Source organism: Marmota flaviventris, chromosome 4 (assembly GCF_047511675.1).
Source record: "Marmota flaviventris isolate mMarFla1 chromosome 4, mMarFla1.hap1, whole genome shotgun sequence".
NCBI classification, from domain to species: domain Eukaryota; kingdom Metazoa; phylum Chordata; class Mammalia; order Rodentia; family Sciuridae; genus Marmota; species Marmota flaviventris.
Window position 1 is genome coordinate 122,176,949 of NC_092501.1, and position 21,336 is coordinate 122,198,284.

Here is a 21,336-nt window from a genome sequence, read left to right on the forward strand (position 1 = left end):
TAATGTAAGGAGTGAAATCAGAGAGAAAACACAAGAAATGGAAGATCACCATAAGAAAGAGAGAGAGATTGGGGGAAAAATCAAATGGAAATTCTCAAAAAAAGGAATCAATAAAGAAAGTTACAAATTCAATAAAAAGCATCACCAGCAGAATAGATCACTTGGAAAATAGTTTCAGACTACGAAGACAAGATGTATAATCTTGAAAACAAAGTGGACCATAGAGAAAAGATGTTAAGAGACCATAAATAGAACCCCCAAGAAATATGGCATGACATGAAAAGATCATATATAAGATCTATCAGGATATGAAAAGATCATATATAAGATCTATCAGGATAGATGAAGGCTATAAACCAAATATATGCATAAAATAGATATAAACCAAAGAAATGCACAGTCTTTTCAATAAAATAATATTGGAAAATTTCCCAAACCTTAAGAATGAAATGGAAAAATCAAATGTAGGAGGCTTACAAGACCACAAATATACAAAAACAATAGACCCACACCAAAGCACATTATTATGAAAATGCCTAACATACAGAATAAAAATGGAACTTTAAAGTCTATGAAAAACAGGTCATATTTAGAGGGAAACAAATCCAGATCTTAGATAATTTCTTAACCCACACTCTAAAAGGTCTTGGAATAATATTTACCAAGCTCTGAAAAAAAATAAATACCAGTCAAGAATACTATACCCAGCAAACTTAAGCTTCAGAATTGACAATGGAAAAAAAAAAAAAAACCTTCCATGATAAACAAAAGGTGGAAAAATTCAAAACTAGAAATCCTGTACTACAAAACATAGTCAATGAAATATTTCATGAAGAAGAAAGGAGAGATAAAATTGAAAACCAACTAAGGGAAGAATAGAAGTATAATCAATCAAAGGAGAAACTAATCCAAATTAAAAAACAGAAATAAATCAAAATGACAGGTAATAAGAATCCTTTCTTAATAATAACATTGAATGTAAATGGAATAAACTCATCAATCAAAACACACAGATTGGAGAACTGGATCAAAAAGTAAGACTGAAAAATATGCTAACTTTTTTATGATTTACCTCATAAGCAAATACATCAATAGACTGTAGGTAATAGGATGGGAAAAATCATATGATTCACATAGACCTGAGAAACAAGCAGGGGTTTCTATCCTCATATTAAAGTAGACTTCAAGCCAAAGTTAATCAGAAGGGAACAAGAAGGTCATTTCATGTTGCTTAAATGAATTATACATCAACAAGGTATAACAATTATAAATATTTATGCCCTAAACAATGGAGTATCTATGTAAATCAAACAAGCCCTTCTCCATTTCAAGAATCAAATAGACCACAACAAAATAGTATTGGGTGACTTTAACACACCTCTCTCATCACTGGATAGATCTTCCAAACAAAAAGTAAATTACAAAGCTACAAGACCACAAAATAAATTAATAATTTAGATTAACAGACATAGAATATTTCAACCATAAATGACTGAACACATTTTCTTCTCAGCATTTTCTAAAATAGACCACATCTTAGGAGACAAAACAACTCAGCAAATAAAAAACAAAGATAATACCTTGCATTCTATCAGATCACAATGGAATGAAATTAGAAGTCAACTATTAAACAAAAATTAGAAGCTACTTTAACAACTGTAGATAAAATAAAATGCTATTGAATGACCAATAAATAGCAGAAGAAATCAAAGGTGAAATAAAAAAAAACATGTAGAGGTAAATGAAAATAGCAAAACAACATATCAAAATCTCTGGGACACTATGAAGGAGTTCTAAGAGAAAAGGTCATAGCACTGAGCTCATTCATTAAACAAATAGAAAGTCATCAAATAAATTACCTAAGATTACATATCAAGGCCATAAAAAAAGAAGAAGAAATCAACTCCAAAAGCAGAAGACAAGAAATTATTAAACTCAGATCCAAAATCAATAACATTGAAACCAAAAAATTTTCAAAAAAACAAAAAGTTGGTTCTTTGGAAAAATAAATGAAATCAATAAAGTCTTAGCCATGTTATCCATGAGAAAGAGGGAAAAAACTCAAATTACTAAAATTCATGATGGAAAAGAACATGTCACCATGGACACTAATGAAAAACAGAGGATAATCAGAACATATTTTGAAAATTTATACTCCAATAAAAGAGAAAATCTTAAAGACTTCAACCAATTTTTAGAGACATATGACCTATCTAAATTGAACCAGGAGGATATAGAAAATTAAAACAGATCAATTTCAAGCAACAAAATTAAAGAAGTCATCAAAAGCCCACCAACAAAGAAAAAACCCCAGGACCACAGGGATTCTCAGCCGAGTTCTACAAGACCTTCAAAGAACTAACACCATTAGACCCACCTATTCCCCTTCTCGGTCTATTCCCTAAAGACCTAAAAAAAGCATGCTACAGGGACACTGCTACATCGATGTTCATAGCAGCACAATTCACAATAGCTAGACTGTGGAACCAACCTAGATGCCCTTCAATGGATGAATGGATAAAAAAAAATGTGGCATTTATACACAATGGAGTATTACTCTGCATTAAAAAATGACAAAATCATAGAATTTACAGGGAAATGGATGGCATTAGAGCAGATTATGCTAAGTGAAGCTAGCCAATCCCTAAAAAACAAATGCCAAATGTCTTCTTTGATATAAGGAGAGTAACTAAGAACAGAGTAGGGTCGAAGAGCATGAGAAGAAGATTAACATTAAACAGGGATGAGAGGTGGGAGGGAAAGGGAGAGAGAAGGGAAAATGCATGGAAATGGAAGGAGACCCTCAGAGTTATACAAAAGTACATACAAGAGGAAGTGAGGGGAAGGGGAAAAATAATACAAGGGGGACAAACGAATGTCAGTAGAGGGGGCAGAGAGAGAAGAGGGGAGGGGAGGGGAGGGGAGGGGGGATAGTAGAGGATAGGAAAGGCAGCAGAATACAACAGACACTAGTATGGCAATATGTAAATCAATGGATGTGTAACTGATGTGATTCTGCAATCTGTATATGGGGTAAAAATGGGAGCTCATAACCCACTTGAATCAAATTGTGAAATATGATATATCAAGAACTATGTAATGTTTTGAACAGCCAACAATAAAAAATTAAAAAAAAAAATTAAAGGGAAAAAAAAAAGAACTAACACCATTCCTCCTCAAAACTATTCTGTGAAATAGAAAAGGAAGAAACCCTTCAAAACTCATTCTACAAAGCTAGTATCACCCGGATTCTGAAAGACAAAGATAGAGCAAGGAAATAAAACTTCAGACCTATATCCCTGATGAATATAGATGCAAAAATTCTTAATAAAATACTGGCAAATCACATACAAAAACTTATTAAAAAGATAGTGTGCCATGATCAGTAGGTTTCATCCCAGGGATGCAAGGATGGTTCGACATATGGAAATCAATAAACTTAATTCACTAAATCAACAGACCTAAAGACAAGAATCATGTGATTATCTCAATAGATGCAGAAAAAGCATTTGACAAACTACAGCATTGGTTCATGTTCAAAACAGTAGAAAAACTAGAGATAGTAGGAACATATCTCAGTACTTTAAAAGGTATATACATTAAACCCAAGGCCAATATCATTCTAAATGGAGAATAATTGAGAGTCTTATTCTTTAAAAACTGGAACAAGACAGGGATGCCCTCTTTCACCACTTTTATTCAACATATTTATTGAAAATCCAGCCAGAGCCATTAGGCAAAAGAAAGAAATTAAGAGGATATGAACAGGAAGATCTCAAAGTATCCCTATTTGCCAATGACATGATCCTAAATATAGAAGATCCCAAAAACTCCACCAGAAAACTTCTAGAACTAAAAAGCAAATTCAGCAAAATAGAAAGATATAAAATTAACATCCATATCAATTGCATTCCTACATACCAATGATGAACCAACTGACAAAGAAATTAGATAAATTATCCTATTCACAATAGCCTAAAAATATACTTGGGATTCTATCTAACAAAAGAGGTAAAATAAAAAAATAAACAAATTATTATTTGGTCTCCCCATAAAATGTAAGACACTGGTAATAGAGGTGATACACCTCTATACTGAATACTACAAAACACTACAGAAAGACATTAAAGAAGACCTTAGAAGATGGAAAAATCTCCCATGTTCTTGGACAGGGGGAATTAATATTGTCAAAATGGCCATATCCCCAAAAGTGCTATACAGATTTAATGCAATTACTATTAAAATTCCAATGACATTCTTCATAGAAATATAAAAGCAGTCATGAAATTCATTTGGAAAACCAAGAAGAGCAGAATAGCTAAAGCAACCTTTAGCAAGAAAAGTAGAAGGCATCACAATGCCAGATCTCATAAATTATACTACAGAGCATAGTATTAGCACCAAAACATACATGAAAACGAATAGAATAGAATAGAATACAGAGAGACAACCCCATATAAATACAGTTATCTCAGACTATACAAAGGCATTATTAATATATACTGAAGAAAAGATAGCCTCTTCAACAAATGCTGTTTGGAAAACTGGAAATCCATATGTAGAAGAATTAAATTGAACCCCTATCTCTCACCTTGCACAAAATTCAACTTGAAGTGGATCAAGGACCTAGGCATTAGACCAGAGACCCTGCTCCTACTAGAAGAAAATGTAAGCTAAACTCTCCATCATGTCGGCTTAGGAAATGACTTCCTCAACAAGACTCCCAAAGCATATAAGTAAAATCAAAGAATCAATAAATAGAACGGTATCAAACTAAAAAACTTGTTCACAGCAAAGGAAACAAAAGCATGAAGAGAGAGCCTATAGAATGGGAAAAATCTTTACCACCCACACCTCAGGTAGAGCATTAATCTCCAGGATAAAACAGCATACTACAGGAACACAGCCACATCAATGTTTATAGCAGCACAATTCACAATAGCTCAACTGTGGAGCCAACCCAGATGCGCTTCAGTGGATGAATGGATAAAAAAAAATAAATGTGGTATCTATACACAATGGAATTTTACCCAGCAATAAAAGAGAATAAAATCATGGCATCTGCAGGTAAATGGATGGCGCTGGAGAAGATAATGCTAAGTGAAGTTAGCCAATCCCCCCCAAAACAAATGCTGAATGTTTTCTCTGATATAAGGAAGCTGACTCATAGTAGGGTAGGTAGGGAAGGAGGAATAGATGAATTCTAGGTAGGGCAGAGGGGTGGGAGGGAAAGGAAGGGGGCAGGGGATTAGCAAGGATGGTGGAATGTGATGGACATCATTATCCAAAGTCATGTATGAAGACACAAATTGGTTTGAACATAGTTTATATACAACCAGAGATATGAGAAATTGTGCTGTCTACGCGCAATAAGAATTGTAATGCATTCTGCTGTCAATTCAAAAAATTTAACTCCAAAAAAAACATTAACCCTATCAATGAATGCTCAAATGAACTGAACATGCAGTTCACTAAGAAGAAAAACATTTGGTTAACAAATATATGAAAAAATGTTCAATATCTCTAGCAATTAGAGAAATGCAAATTAAAACTACACTGAGATTTCACTTCACTCTAGTCAGAACGACGATTATCAGAATACAAATAACAATAAATATCAGAGAGGATGTGGAGAAAAGGGTATCCTCATACATTGTTGGTGGACCTGAAAAACTGGTGCAACCACTCTAGAAAGTAGTATGGATATTCCTCAAAAAACTGGAAATCAACCACCACATGACCCATCTATCACATTCCTTGGTATATATCTAGAGGATTTAAAATCAACATACTATAGTGACACAGTCACTTGATTGTTCATAGCAACATAATTCACAACAGCTAAATTCTGGAGCCATCCTAAGTGCTCTTCAACAGATGAATGGATAAAGTAAATATTACACACACACACACACACACAAAACAGAGTATTACTCAGCCATAAAGATGAATGACTTTTTGGCATTTGCCAGTAAATGGATACAACTGAAGACTATCATGCTAAGTGAAATAAGCCAGTTCCAAAAAGTCAAAGGTCAAAAGTTTTCTATAATTTTGGAAAGCTAAACCAAAATAAGGAAGGCTCTGGGAAGAAGGAGGAGGAGGAAGAGGCGCGGGGTGGGGGGGGAAGAGCAGGAGGAGGCAAGGGGGAAGAGGAGGAGGAGGAAGAAAAGGAGGAAGAAGAAAAGGGAGGAGGAGGAGACAGAGAAGGAGAAGAAAAAGAAGAGGAGGAGGAGGAGGGGAAGAAAAATCAGTGGAGTAAACAAAGGAGAACGAAGGGAAGGAAGTAGGGTTGAAAGAGAAAGGCAATGGACAATGAATCTGACCCAACTTTCATATATATATATATATATATGAATCTCACCATCATGTACATGCCCAAGTACTAATTAAAAAAAATGTAAATAGCCCAAAGATCAGTAGAGTAGAGGGAAGAAAAAAAGGGGACGAGAAGAGAAATCAGGAGAGGAGAGAGGAAGAGAAAATAGTGGGGTCTAAATTAGAACCAATTTTACAAATTATATTCCATGCTTTTATAATTATGCCAAAATGAATCCTACTTTGGTGTATAACTAAAATAACAAAAATAATACTAAAAAGACACGAAATCTCATAGAAGTTAAGTAACATGTACACAGTCACACAGCTAATTTGAGTTCTGAGCCAGAACTCAAATCCATGTGTGTATGATTCTGAAGCTCATGTTCTTAGCTTCTACATTATGGGTTATATTAATTTTTCAGTGATAAATTTATTAAAGGAAATCTGAGCCTTAAATTATTTCTTTCTTCAATTCTATGATCCATTCTAAAAAAATAATTAGGTACATCAGGGCATGCATGGTACCTAGTAGTAATAACAAAAGTCAAATAGAGAGGCAAGCATTATTAGAGTTATTTTAACTACGTACTAAACATGTTATGTATGAGCACCAAGCTGGAAATTCAAATCAATTAAGCAGGATTCATGGAGATTTATAGGAGAGAAGGACCTATGCCTGCTTCGTTTATCACTATATTCCCAGACCCCAGGGAGCACCTGATACTAATAATGCACTCAGTAAATATTAATTATATTAGATAATGACCATGTTAATAAGAACATTTAATAATGGAATCTGTGGTAAATTATAAATTTTAAAAAGCTGGACAATTTGTGAATGATTCAATTTATTTCTCCTACAAAACTTTAAGGTTGTATCAGAGCAGAATGCCAAACAGAAAGATTCACTAAAGCAGGAATGATAGGCCATTTCATCTTCTAGGGAATCTTTTCAATATCTAACTGGATTTCACCCAAAATAATTTCAAGCTTAGCACAGAAGCACAAAGACAGAAAATCACATTTGCACATTTGCATGTCAATTACAACAGCTATGTAAGCTTTAAATGGCATGCTGCAATAAACATAAAATTTTAAATAGATAAAATCGGGTAAGCAAAATGTCTGTGTTAATTTTTCAGCTCTGTTAAATTCAGTGATCCTACAGAGAAGCAAACATCATAAATGCATTAGCATGTCAGAAATAGGAAGGATTTCCTGAAAGCAATGAGTCATGAAAAGCTACTATCAAGGAGTTCCTCCTCCCTTACCAACTGCAAAGTTACTGGATCAGTCATGCTTTTCCAAATTTCTCTTGAGCAATGCACCATTTCGGAGCTCACAGTTCCCACAGATGTAGGATGAGATCCTCAGCTACTGCTAAGGAAATTTTTTGCTGTGTTTCTTTAAGTATCAGGATCTGCAGAACTCCAACCTCAGCTGTCTTCTTGTTCCACATACTCTCTGGGAGGTCTCACCCACTCCCATGACCTCAGTCATCACATATGGCTCACACTTCTTTCCTAAGCTCCATTGGAGACCTCTTACTCTGAAAACTAAACTTCTGTACCAGATGTTCATACCAAATTTATTAGGATTCTAGTCAAACTACTCATCTTTTCTTTTAACTCTAATATATTAGTATTGCTCTGTGTCTTGCCACTAAGTGAAAAAATCTTAGAATACTTTTTATATTTTGGTGGTATTTTACCCCATTTTCCCCCAAACGCCATTCAAAATGTCACTAGGCTCTTTGCAATCCCTATCAATAAAACCTGGAGTTTTCTTTACCTCCCACTCCTTTTTTCCTTCCTTCTCTTTTTTCCCTTCCTCCTTCCCTTCCTCCTTTTCCCTCCTCATCCCTTCTTTCTTGTCTAATTCATCAACTATATGAGCACATAGAGTTACAGCACCTTCCTAGTAGTGCTAGATATGGTGGTAAATTTAAAACAACAAATAAAAACAATTGCTTCTGGCCACACTCATGACTTACAGTCTACTAGGGAACACAGGCAACTAAGCAAATGTTACAGATATACAGGACGACCTAGGGTCATCATATGAAGCATCTGAGACAGTTAACTTAAGGCTTAGAAAGACCCACTGCAAACAGTGATATTTCCATTGAGATATCAAGCAGTCAGAGGGTACAGGGAAGGAGGAGAGAGAAGTGTGTGGAAAAACTTGTGGGCAACAGTGAGCTGGGGAGCTGGGAGGGTGAATTCAAATGCTACATTAGGGGTAAGGAAGGGAGCAGTAGGAAAGTAGAAAGGGAGGTGGGGTCTAACTCTCGCAACGACTTAGAAGCTGAGAGTTTGCACTGTTCACTGAGAACACAGAAAAGCAGAGGAGTAAAAAGAACAGATTTTCTGCTTTGGAAGATAACTCTGATGGAATGATCTGAGAGAGAGACACAGAGAAAAGAAAACTGATAGCAAAGGAAAGCAGTTTGAAGACTTAAAAAATTCGAGAAGGAGATGATAGTGGCCTAATTACAAGGTAAAGAGAACTGGATGAACTTAGGAGCTATTTAGGAAAAAGAACTAAAAGGACTTTGTGATGGACTGAAAGGAGATACAGAAATCAAGGTTTCTATCTTGGGCAGCAGGGTAGTAGGTCAGACCCTTTACTGAGAAAGGAATAGGGGAGAAGTGAACTTGCTGGTGGGGGAGGAGTTTTTTAAATGTAGTTTAATTTTGGACATGTTTACTTTGAAGTGTCTGCTTCCATATCTGTTCCTTCCTCTCCAGCTTACTGTCTCAGCTCATGAGTAGCTCATCTCTCTCTGGACTCCTGGAAAGGGTCCAATTTGCTTTGCTACCTCAAGACTCATGATGGGCCAGTCCCATCATAAATCCCAAAATAAATTTGTTTAGTTATTTTTCTACATCAGAGATCTCATCAGGTCACTTCCTACTTCATTTTAGGAAGCTCTGGTAGTTCCTTCGAGGAAATGCTAAAAGAATAATCTAGGAAGGAATTTCTGTAAATATCCTGAACAAAATGAAACAGTTTAGCAGTGGTTCCTTCCAATCATAGTTTCTGTCTAGAACAGAAAATCCTCAGGATTACTTTAATTGAATAAATACATAAACAACATTTCATTTTTCCACTATAAAAATACATATACTCATATTCCTCACTAGGAAATTTAAAAAAACAAAACATCACTTCATGCACAACTGCTTAACAACACTCTGTTAAGATTTTCATTTTATTCCTGTGCATATCTATCTTTACTTGCTAGCCATTATTATCCTGTATGTACAATTTATATCCTTCAATAAAAATTAAAATAAAATAAATTGTTACATCTTGGATATGAGGTGTCCACCCAAAGCGCCTGTGTTTCTGCAGGAATATTAAGAGGTGGAATGATCAAACTGTGAGAGCTATAAGTAATCAGCCCTTCCTTGTTGCATGGACTGGGTGAAAACTGTAGACAGGTGGGGCACGGCTGGAGAAGTTAGGTCATCTGAGAGGTGCCCTAGAAGGATACATCCTTCCTGGAATCCCATCCCCTTCTCCTCCCACCTCTGCTTCCTGATCTTGCCATGAGCTGAGCAGCTCTCCTGGCCTGGGTCCTTCCACCACAAAGAGCTGCCTTAGCACAGGCCTAGAGCAACAAAGTCAGCCATCAATCTACTGAGACCTCTGATACCATGAGCCAAAACAAACTTTTCCTCCTATAAATTGTTCTTATCAGGTATTCTGGTCACAGTACCACAAGAATTAATTAAAACAATCATTATTTACTTGTGTTAAGGATAATATTTAGTTAATAAAATTTTTAAAAATGGATCTGTGGAGTGAAAGATCCTAAAAAATACCAACTATCTCATAAGAATGTCCTTTATTTTTATCATTACTTTCTTGTCCTATTGAGTTCTTCATGACAATGTACTGGAAAGAGGGACCATTAAATACAGAGTTAAGAAAAGTGGGAAATTTGTGAAATCCTGTAGATAGGAATCAAACTGAGGGCAGGAAATAAGCATGCCTCCAGTTTCTGTGAGAAAAAAAGCTTAGGGAACATGACTTGTAAGAACTATGGAGGATTATAGGGTTCTTTTAATCTTTCCTGTTTTTTATTGTATTTATCCTATTTCTTCAAAGAGATCAGCCATAAAATCCTTCAGGGGCTTCCAAGAGTATATCCATGAACAGGAATTGAATACAGAGCTTAGGAAATCTATCCATGTTCTGTCAAGGGGGAGAAGGAGAATGAAAAAGAGTGGGAGAAAAGGACTATAGAGGAACGGAAAGTAAAGCAATTCTAGTCTAGGAATGAGATGTGGACCAAGAATAATTCTCCTGGGACATAAACATTGAAGAATCAGTAACAAGCCTTGGAGGAGCCCCACAACAACAGATAAACTTGCAAGCTTGCTCTGCCACCCTCTGCCATTCTCACACATGCTCCTATCAGTGGACCATTTCCTGAACAAGTATCTCCATACTTCCACATCTTTCGTCATGTCGTTTCTTCTGATTAAAATGGCCCATCCTTCCCTGTTTGTCATCTTCCACTCACCCCTTAGCATTATGATGAATTGTCTTTACTTCTCTGTAGCTTTTCCTGACTGTCCATTTGCTTCTCTTCTTCAGTGCTAAGATCCAGAATGACTTCCTCCTTTCGGTTCCTAAGCTGCTCTCTCTCTGCACACTGTACTCTATCTAGTATTATGCCAGGTGCCTTGATAAGTAGACACACTCCTTGAGGACAAGACAAGATCTCCTATTTAGGTCTCTATCACCACTGACTCACATATAATCTGCAGATAATACTATTCAACTTTGAGCAAAAGAGGGAAGAAAAGGAAAAGGAAGTCATGTGATCTGCTTTTACTAAAGAGGGTAGAAACCTCTTCCAGGAATCTTCCACTCCCTTTGTGAAAACAAAGAGGAAGAAGGTAACATTTATAGAGTCCTATTATGGTTTGGATGTGAGATGTTCTCTGAAAGTTCACATATGAGATAATGCAGGAATGTTTAGATGTCAAATGACTAGATTATGAGAGATGTAACCTAATCAGTGCATTAATCCATTTGATGGGCTGACAATCTGAAAGGACTGCTGGGTTCTAACTAGGCAGGTAGGGTGTTCCTTTGGGGTTCATATTTTGTCTCTGGTGCTTCACACTTTCTCTGTTCCCAGACTGCCATGAGTTGAAGAGCTTCTTTCTGCCATGCCCTTTCACTGTGATATTCTGCCTTACCTCAGGCCCAGAGCAATGGAACCAGCCCACCATGGACTGAACTTTTGAAAGCATAAGCCAAAATAAACTTATCTTCTTCTAAGTTGTTCTAGGCAGGTATTTTGGTCACAGAGATGAAAAGCCGACTAACACAAGCCCTTTGGTACATGCATAAATGCCCTTTCAGTGCACTTAAATCCTTATACCAGACACATGAGGAGGAAATGCTTTGGAGAGAGGCAAATTTAAGTTTTAAGAAGTTAAGAACCTTGTACACAAGGGATTCTGAACACAAATCCATACTGACTAAAGAGATTGGACTGTATTTTCCATTTCATCATGCAAAAGGTAAGTCAAGAGGTAGCCTCCTTAAACTGACATATGTGTTTATTTCATGATGTCATAGAGTCAAAGATCTCTACTAGAAGGCCATAAAATAAACCTAAAGCAAGTAACAATCACCCATCATGAGGCTGGGACTTCTTACATAGAATTTAAGGACCATGAGAGTGAACAGGGAGGGGTCATTCCAGATCTTGTTTTCTGCAGTAATATTTTAAATGGCCTGAAAGAGAGTGTGTGCCACTTCTAATGCTCAGAATTCCTTCATACTCTCTAAAACATTGTTTCTTTGAGTCTCTCTTCCAGTTGCCCCAATTCCTTAATAATTTTCACAAAGTTGGTTCAGTTCATGTAATATTTTTATTACATGGTGCCCTATGTTCCCTTGTAGAAAAGTTACTATATGAATGCCATTAACAAATATCAAACACAATGAAAAAGAACAAAAGAAACTGATATCGCAGTAAATCAAGAAAAAAATTTCAGCTGCTTTTTTTAACTTTAAAATTTCCATCAAATGTTGAACCTTTGGATTCTTGGCTTAAAATGGCTAAAAGTATATTATACTGGGCGTTGGGACACTTGAATTATACTTCCTGTGAAATTCCTCTCAGATGGAAGTGTCTGCCACCACCTGAGCCTAGGCATGCTCATTTGAACATGCAGAATATGGAGGGCCTAGACAAACTAATCTCTAAATAATATCTTATAATGATACTATTTAATCCTATAACCAAATAAGAGATTGATACTATATGATCACTAGTAATTTCTTATTTTTCAAAATTATCTCAATAAATACATATTACTTATGTAATCAGAAAAAATACTTTAACTATAAAGCAATAACCCTAAACATTCACACACACACACACACACACACACACACACACACACACACACACAAAGGATTCCCTGTATAAGAGCCAACAAATAGTACCCAGAAGTCAAATGAGAGAAGCCAAATGAGAAGTCAAATTAATTGCATCTCTAGTTTCCATGACTGTAACTTCTGTCAAAGTCATATCCTTCTCTTTACACATATATAATAAAAGCTATATTCTACGATTCCCCTCTGAAATGTTTTGTTGCTATAAAGGGCAAAGATAAACTTTTGGGTAGTATGGTCAGCCATTAGTTGCCTCCAAAGCAATCCTGACAAATACTTCAGGGGGAAAAAAATCAATGTGTCTGCAAGAACAATATACAAATTCAAAATAAGTGTGAACAAAAGATTCACTAAGAAACACTGGGTAGGGCTGGGAGTATAACTCAGTGTAGAGTGCATGCCTAATATATGTGAGACCCTAGGTTCCAACCTCAGCACCAAAACAAAACAAAACAAAAATACCTACTATGTAGACTATTTAAATTGGCAGAGAGAATGTGAAAAAAAATGACACTTATTTCCAGACTATAATTTAGGCAACTTCACTAACCAAGGGATTGAAGAAGGGACAAAATATATATTATATAGAGAGATGAGTATCACAGTATTTGATGAAAACATGCATTTCACAGTCTTAGGACTCCCCCCTACCAGACCCCCAACTACTGGAGCTAGTAGAAGCACAGCACACTCAGTTATCAAAAGCCCTGCTGCCACTACCAGCTGGAAAGAAACACAGGAAAATCTCTGGACAAACTGTTCAGCCTCTCTACAGATTTCAGACAATTGCTCTGGCATAGCAACACAGTATATTTCTGATGGTACACAGTAACAACCTGCTAGGACTCAGTTCAAATTAATTAGCAAATTCACACATTCTTTAATTTTGGCAATAAAATATGCACAGTATCTCAATATTAATTAATTCAAGTAAACATTTGCTAAGCTTCTATCCATAAAAAAATGAAGTCCCTGATTACAGTAAAGTTATAATTAATAGAGAGAGAAGGTACAAAGAATTATATAGTAACAATGTACATAGAGTTCTATTTAGTTGACCCTAAGTACATATTCACTGATTTCATATATGTATAAAAAATTTTTAAAATCAGTGCTATGAAAATTAAGAAAGAAGTTATTTCAAGCCTGTAAAAATAAGTATCATAATTTTGTGATATAAATTAATTAAGAAATTAAATTGGCTTAATGAATCTTACTCTTGAAGATATATTACCAATAGAAACTCATTAACTGGCATAATTTTGAATAAAATGTTTATACTAATAAAAATGGGCCATGTTTCTTTTGAAGAGACTTGGAAGCTGTATCGGCTAAATGCAATGGCCAGGCTTTATTTGGAGGATGACTGGAATAAGACTGCTATAAAATAACGTTTCAAGATAAATGAGAAAACTAAAAATAGATGGAATATCACATTAAGAGATCATTATTAATAGGTATAATAATTAAATTGTGGTTATATTATAAATAAATACTGAAGTAACTGCAAGAAGGATAATTTATTAAAAGATGAGATAAAATAAGTGTTAGGGGAATAAATAAAACAAAATGGCAAAAAGGACTTTTAACTGTAGCAGCTGGTTGCTAGGTTCAAGGGGATTTGTTACATATCTGCTATTTATAGTATACTAATTTTTCCATAAAAATTTTTTAAATGTCCTTTACTTTGTATGTTCAGGCTCTTATTATATCCTATTAAAACTACTCAACAAGTAACTTATCATGTTGTTTTTGTTGCTACTACTACTATAACTACTACTATAAGAATGAGTGTGAAATGAGGAGACCAAAGATGGAAGATTAGAGAAGAGTGCGCTTTCCAGTTGCTTGATGGCTTGAGATACTGCTTCTCAGTGAGGTGAGTAACAAAGGGAATTCACTGAAATTCATACTGGACAGTCAGAGAGTCACAGAGACCCAGAAATTTGGTTGCTTTGAACAGAGGACAAGAAAGAGGACATTGAAGCCAAGATAGAGGTGGCAGAGGCACCAGTTCACTGCAGAGAGAAGGGGTACACAAAGGAGGGAGTAAGCGGGGGAGAAACAGAAGATAAGTTTGACACAGGAAAATCCTTGCTCATAAACTTCTAATTCAATTAGAGATGAAATCAAATACATAGCAAAACAATTTCAAAGAAAATGTGATCAAAATAGTGAGAAAATCCTATAAAAGTTCAAAGGATAATAAGACTATTTCTATTTGGGGGAGATGAAGAAAAGCTTCATAGAGGAAAACAACATCTGAGTTGTTGAAATGGCATGACTTTCACAAGAAGAGAGAAGGGAAAGAGACCGTACAAAGTATATACCACAAAAAAATGACTCAGGCAGAATTCTGGGCATGGAAGGGGTGGACACTATACTTTGGAAGAACTATAAAAGGAGTTTGGAGCCAGACTGTCTGTCATTAGGGGTATCTCTCTACAAAGGAGATTTTGCTTTTTAGGCAAGTAGGTTCATCTTTAACTTTTCACAGGAAATAGGTAAGAGATGCTTTCTTGGATTGTATCACTGCTATTAGGTCAGACATTGCCATGAAACTGTGAAGAGGCCCATAGAATCAGTCATGTAAAAACAAAAACATGAATAGAAGGCATCCTATATAAAAATCTTCCAGAGTTGGTTTTTTATTTGTTAAGGAATTCTGTTACATACAGAATTTTGGTAAGGGCAAAAAAATATGAACATGGAACAAAAGGAGATTTTAAATAGAAAAACATCAGCAGACTGCCATTATTTGATAAAATGATACACAAAGCTGGCTTAAAATGAAAAAGACAAAATGTTGACAAACCCTAGCAAATGATTTTATTGGGCTATATTCATACAGAAGTAATTGTGAATAATTAATTGTGTCTTATTAAATATAAATTAAATTTTGATGACTTGCTTTGAAATGTTGTCTAGTTCTAGAAACAACCAAGTGACATTATTTTATGTAACTGATTAAATTTTCATTTCTAAAAAATGAAACACTGCAGATTTTAAAGATAATTCTTATGTAAGGGTATCTAAGCAGTTTACAGCATCACACTGCAAAATTTTTTTCCCTTCAAATATCTAATAAAATATAACTATCTCTGAAAATTCAAGCATTTTTACCCCTAAACATAAGTTTATTCTTTGGGACATTTTAAACAAAAAGAAATGATGTGCCTCTAGGGTGATTCTATAACCTCCATTGTCATAATAAATTTTTGTGTATTAAATTTAATAAGACTCTACAAATTAAAAGTAAAGCCAGTATGGGAAGATGCAGAAGGCAGGAAGCTTATTCTTCACCTAAAGCCGGGACCAAACAAAAGCATCACTCATTAGAAAACAAATAGTCATCTCTCTTTGTTAAGTAGAAAATTGTGCTATGATAATAATAATAATAATAGTAATACCATAATGGAACTCTTAATTGCATGATGGATATATATAATATGATAATTATAATATGCAGAAAATAATGCATGTGACAGCACACTTAGCAGTTCCATGATATGGAGTACTGTATCCAATGTAACCATCAAGCATGTGATTTCAGGGCTCCCCATCCTATTTGGCTGAAAGACAGCAATTCTGCTTCATTTACTGGAAAGGCGATGTGTTATGCCACAAAATCCCACATAGAAAATATAAAGGATAAACAAGTCTATTTTATTTCACCAAAATAAAGATGCAAGTTATTTTCTTTTGCTATGACAAGTGGTGTTTTATGGGACTGTTTTTAGCTTCCCAAGAGACATGAAATTTTGTCTAATACTATAGATTCTTAGAAAAGATAATACTATCTACAAAAAAAAAGTAGATTGGGCAAAATAAAGGTGATGAATCTCGAGATGCCTCAGAATCAACATCTACTCAATTTAATTTCTTTATTTGTAAAAACTGCCAGAAAAACAGTCTTCTGAAATAGCTCTAGTTATAATTTCAATTGTTGAAGTTTCTTTCACGAACTTCAGCCAGTATCTAGTTTGCAAACAGAAAGCTATGGAGACATCTCTCTACAGGTGTTTGTGGAAGGAGCATTCATTAAGTTTTTATCACATATTTATGCCAACTCACTGTTGGATTCTTTGTCAATATTTAATCTCTATGTTTCACTTTTAATTAACTTTTATTGAGGGGTGGTACTGGAGATTGAACCCATGGGCACATAACCACTGAGCCATATCCCTGTCCCTTATCTGTATTTTATTTAGAGGAAGGGTCTCACTAAGTTGCTTAGGGCCTTGCTAAATTGCTGAGGCTGCCTTTGAACTCCAATTCCTCCTGCCTCAGCCTCCTAAATCACTAGGATTACAGCCATGCACCACCGCGCCTGCATTTACCTTTTTTTGAGTAGTCATTGCTTAATGCTTTAGAAAGAGAAAGGTAAGAGCCTGCTCAATTGCTACAAATGGTTTAATTGGTTTCAAAATAAATCATGTGATTTAAATGGGCATTTTCCCAGATGGCTGTCACTTTGCATTTGAGGGAAAACACCAATTACAGTATTGCATGAAAGCTGAGAGTCAATAGTCCCCAAACTATCACCTATATCTTCACTTGCTTGTCTCTTTATTTTTTCATTGTCATGTTTCAGAAGGTGGATATGAGGTGAAGGTGAGAAAGTACATGAAATATTAACAGAGGTTTGAAATACCTTTGATGGATGAAATATGGCATTTTCAAAGTTACAGAAGAAGGACCTGAGTTACTGTGGCTGCAAAAGCACACATTCCTGAAGAGAGAACTCTTCTAAATGACCAAGATGCAGAGAGCACACAGAAAAAAAAAAAAAAAATCTCTGCACCCGTACTTAGACAAGCACAGCAGGGTATGCAATCTGCAAGTAACACTTCAGGTGGCTTTGCATGTCCTCACACCTTCCAGGAGGCAGTCAAGAGTCTAACCATAGAATCTTACTTGGTTCTAAACACAGACATTAGCTATTGAAAAAAAGCTTGAAAAAAAATAAAGTTTGCTAAAGTATATGAATGTATTATTTAGATTTTGAAGACAATCTGAATAAATGAATATAATTTCCATTCCCCAACCTGTAAAATGTAAGCCTAGGTAGTTATACCTCATCTAATTTTTTTAGTACTACTCAGCTAATTATTATGAAATTTTAAAATAATAAGTTTTTATTAGTCAATTCTAGTGATAACACTGCCAGTCTCTAATCCTATCATGGAATCATACCTAGTTGAGGGGCCATTTAACTATTTACTCTCTTCAAAGAAGAGTTCTTACATTATATCTAATCCATTTGTATCCTTAATTCAGCAGCTGTAAGATTACAGAAGAAAAAATACAGTCAATCTTTTTCAGAATTTCCTAAAAATAATACAAGTTGAAATTTAAAATTCATATTATTTCTAAATCATTTTACCTACTCATTAGGAATTTATATTATTATACTCCTCTAAAATCCAGTGTTTATTTAACATCTACTATATACAAGGCATTGGGAAGAAAGCAAAATTAATGAAGACTCTTCTTGAGGGGCTCATTCTTTTCAGTAGAGACAGAATAGGCAGATGCATAAATCAAGGAAATCTATATTGACCCACTATTATAGAATATTAGAGCTATGAGCAACCTTAGAAAACATCCATTTCCAATCATTATTTTATGGATATGAGAGGGGGGCCAGGGAGGGAGGCAGGAAAGAAAAAGCCCATTTAGGAGATTAGGAATTTACTCCATATCATTCACACAGTTTAAAAACCTGAACACAGAAGTAGGCCTTCAGATTCCCAGTTTACTTCATTCCCATTATACTACGTTGCCACTCTGAGTTGGAAAGCATTTGAATAAGCAAGGATGGAGGAAAGAAGACAGTATGGTGGCAAACATAGGCTGGAATATAACACTGATAAAAAAGTTTATTTGGAACACAGACCATTTAATTTCTCTGAGAACAAGAGCTTGAGGGGAGAAATGAGATGGTAGGCAGAAAACAGTGAGATCAGACATCAGAGGGTATCAAATGGCAGTCTAAGAGAGTTAGACTTTTTCATTAAAACAATTTAATGGACACAGGTAGCAGAAATTACTTGCACACCTAATACTTCCTTTAACATTTGTACTACAATAGAACACTGACAATCTCAGAGGTTTATAATGAAAGAAGAGAAATGCCTTCCAATATAAAAAAGGCCAATGACACATAGCACACTTCTAATGAACATAATCTCCCTTTGTTAATTCTTCTTTCTCTTAAGTGGAGGGTGGTAGAACAGGGATATAAGAAAGCAAGATGTAAAATGTGATGGGACTGACAAGTTTGTGGTACCCTATACCTCCTGCCTTGCCCCTGAGTATCTTCAACCCTGTACAGCTGGTTCCTGAACCAACCCTAGACAGGTTTGAATCATCCATCCTCACAGATGCTAGGGACTAACCACATGCCCATAGAACTGTAGCTGCTCTTCCCTCCACCACACCTACCCTGTTGCCTAGCCCTTGTTCTAGCGTCATTCCCTTCCTTGGGACTTGAAACAGATGAGAGGAGGCAAGGCAAATTTTACACAAATATTAGTATAGCACTCCAGAATAATTTCAAAATACTTTCACATATTCTTTTTAAATTCTCATAAAGCAGAAGCAAACCTCCATTCTATCTTACCCCTTACCCTGCATAGCTCCCCTCATTTCTCCAGAGGTTAGAATATGCTCCCCATCTCTGGTTACTAGTAAGACTCTAACATTGACATAAATGTAAATGATTGTCCTGAAATCCTGATTCTATTAATAGCTTAATAGTAAAAACTATCTTAGCTGAGAAACTGCATTCCACTCAACAAACCTTAGCACATCAATATCAATGAATGCTTCAAAAACACCTGGACCCCATGCCTTGAACTCCAAGGACCTTCCTTTTCCAAGCCTGCTACTTAGGAAAGTTGCCCCTTGAGCCCAGCTCGGTATGTTCCCAGTCTACTCTCCTCTATAGGCTTGTCTGCTGCTGGTGAGAGGCCATAAGTTTCTGTGTTGAGGACATTCATGTGATGGAAGAAGTTTTGAAAAGGAAACACTGAGTGCCATGGTTAAGTTGATAAAAAGTCTGTGAAGCACTCTGGGCTATATAAGACTTAAAAGTCCACAGACTCACTGTTTTTCAAAGTGAGACGACAACTTGACTTATGGTTTTCAACATCAAGGAACAAATACCGTCAACTGATCTTCATCCTTTCACCTCAGGTATACAGAAAAATGATTTTTCAGGAAAGAAAAGAAGGTGGGGATTTTTATGGAAAAAACTGCCACGAATAATTTATTGTTCTACTTTTTAATTCTCGTTTAGAAAACATGAAACAAGATACATTAAAGTACTTTTTAAATTTTACAGTGATTTTATTTTTAGTTGGAAGAATAGAGCACAGTGTGAGGTACTTTCCATGCATTATATCATGTTATCCTTACATTAGCCCAGTAGAATACAAACTACTTTTATTCCCAGGTTAGACATCAGGAAATAGTCTAAGATAAGCAATTTCCCAAAGTCACACACCGTTATGTAGGAACACTGCTACTGGATCTCTAGCCAGCTAACCCTCAAGCCTATGCCTCAGCCAGTAAAACACTCATTTGGCCCATTTTTATTTTTAAACAGCACTTTGAAATTGTAAGTTTGAGGGGCTAAATATATTAAGAATATGTACTATTTTTATAAGTACAAAAAAGAAAAAAATAAAGGACAAACTTCTGAAAGCTTGTCACCATTAATTTAAGACTAATTAAAAATGAGACCCAAAGTGTCACTTACTGTGGGTACGATAATTCAACTAAGGAAAATTATCAGCACCCTCTAACTACAGAATATCTATTCATTTCCTCCATAAACATATATTGAATATCTATAGCAGTACTGGGCTAGGAACCAAGGACCGAGATGAATAAGACAAACAAGGTCTCTGCCCTCCAAGAGCTTCCAGACAAGTTGGGAAGAGTCATTCATGGGTGAATACAATATCATATAACTTGTGTGATGAAGGGGACAGAGGGAGGAGGTCAGGAGAACTTAACTGAGCTAGGGAGAAGGGAAAACCTCCCTCCTAGGAGTTAGGGCAGGGCATGATATAAAGAGACAGGGAGTGTTCAATGTAGAAAAAAAAAAAAAAAAAAAACATGCACTAAGGACCAGAACGGAAATAAGAAACTGGTGGAAGTTCTGAGTAGCTCAAGCTGCCATCCAGAGAAAAGAAGAGCCAAAGCTTGGACCAGATAGGTGGGCAGAGGCTGGATTCTACAGGCCTGTCAAGCATACTAGAGACTTAGGACCATACCTGAGGGCAATGGAGAGTCAATTCAAGCACAAAAGAGAAACTTAATCACATTTTAGTTGTACAAGTATCAATCTGATTGCAGAGTGAAGACAGTTTATAGTGTATTTGATGGGAAATTATTGCCTTAATCCAGGAGATAGGTGACGGTGAGCAGGGTTGGAGTAACAGATATGAGCAAGAAGAGTGCCCACTTGTAGAGTAGAATGGGGTCTGATTTAAGCCTTGAAGTAAGTCTAAGGTTAAGTCTAAGGTAGACATTCACCTTTTAATTAAACGAGTCATTTTACTGGGAGAGAAAGGG

At 35.7% G+C, this 21,336-nt stretch overlaps 1 protein-coding gene across 1 annotated transcript in view; it reads right to left on the bottom strand.

Annotated features, from left to right (window-relative positions):
• Vwa8 (von Willebrand factor A domain containing 8) overlaps positions 1 to 21,336 on the bottom strand; it is a 394,300-nt gene that overhangs the window by 212,152 nt on the left and 160,812 nt on the right. The window lies entirely within an intron of this gene.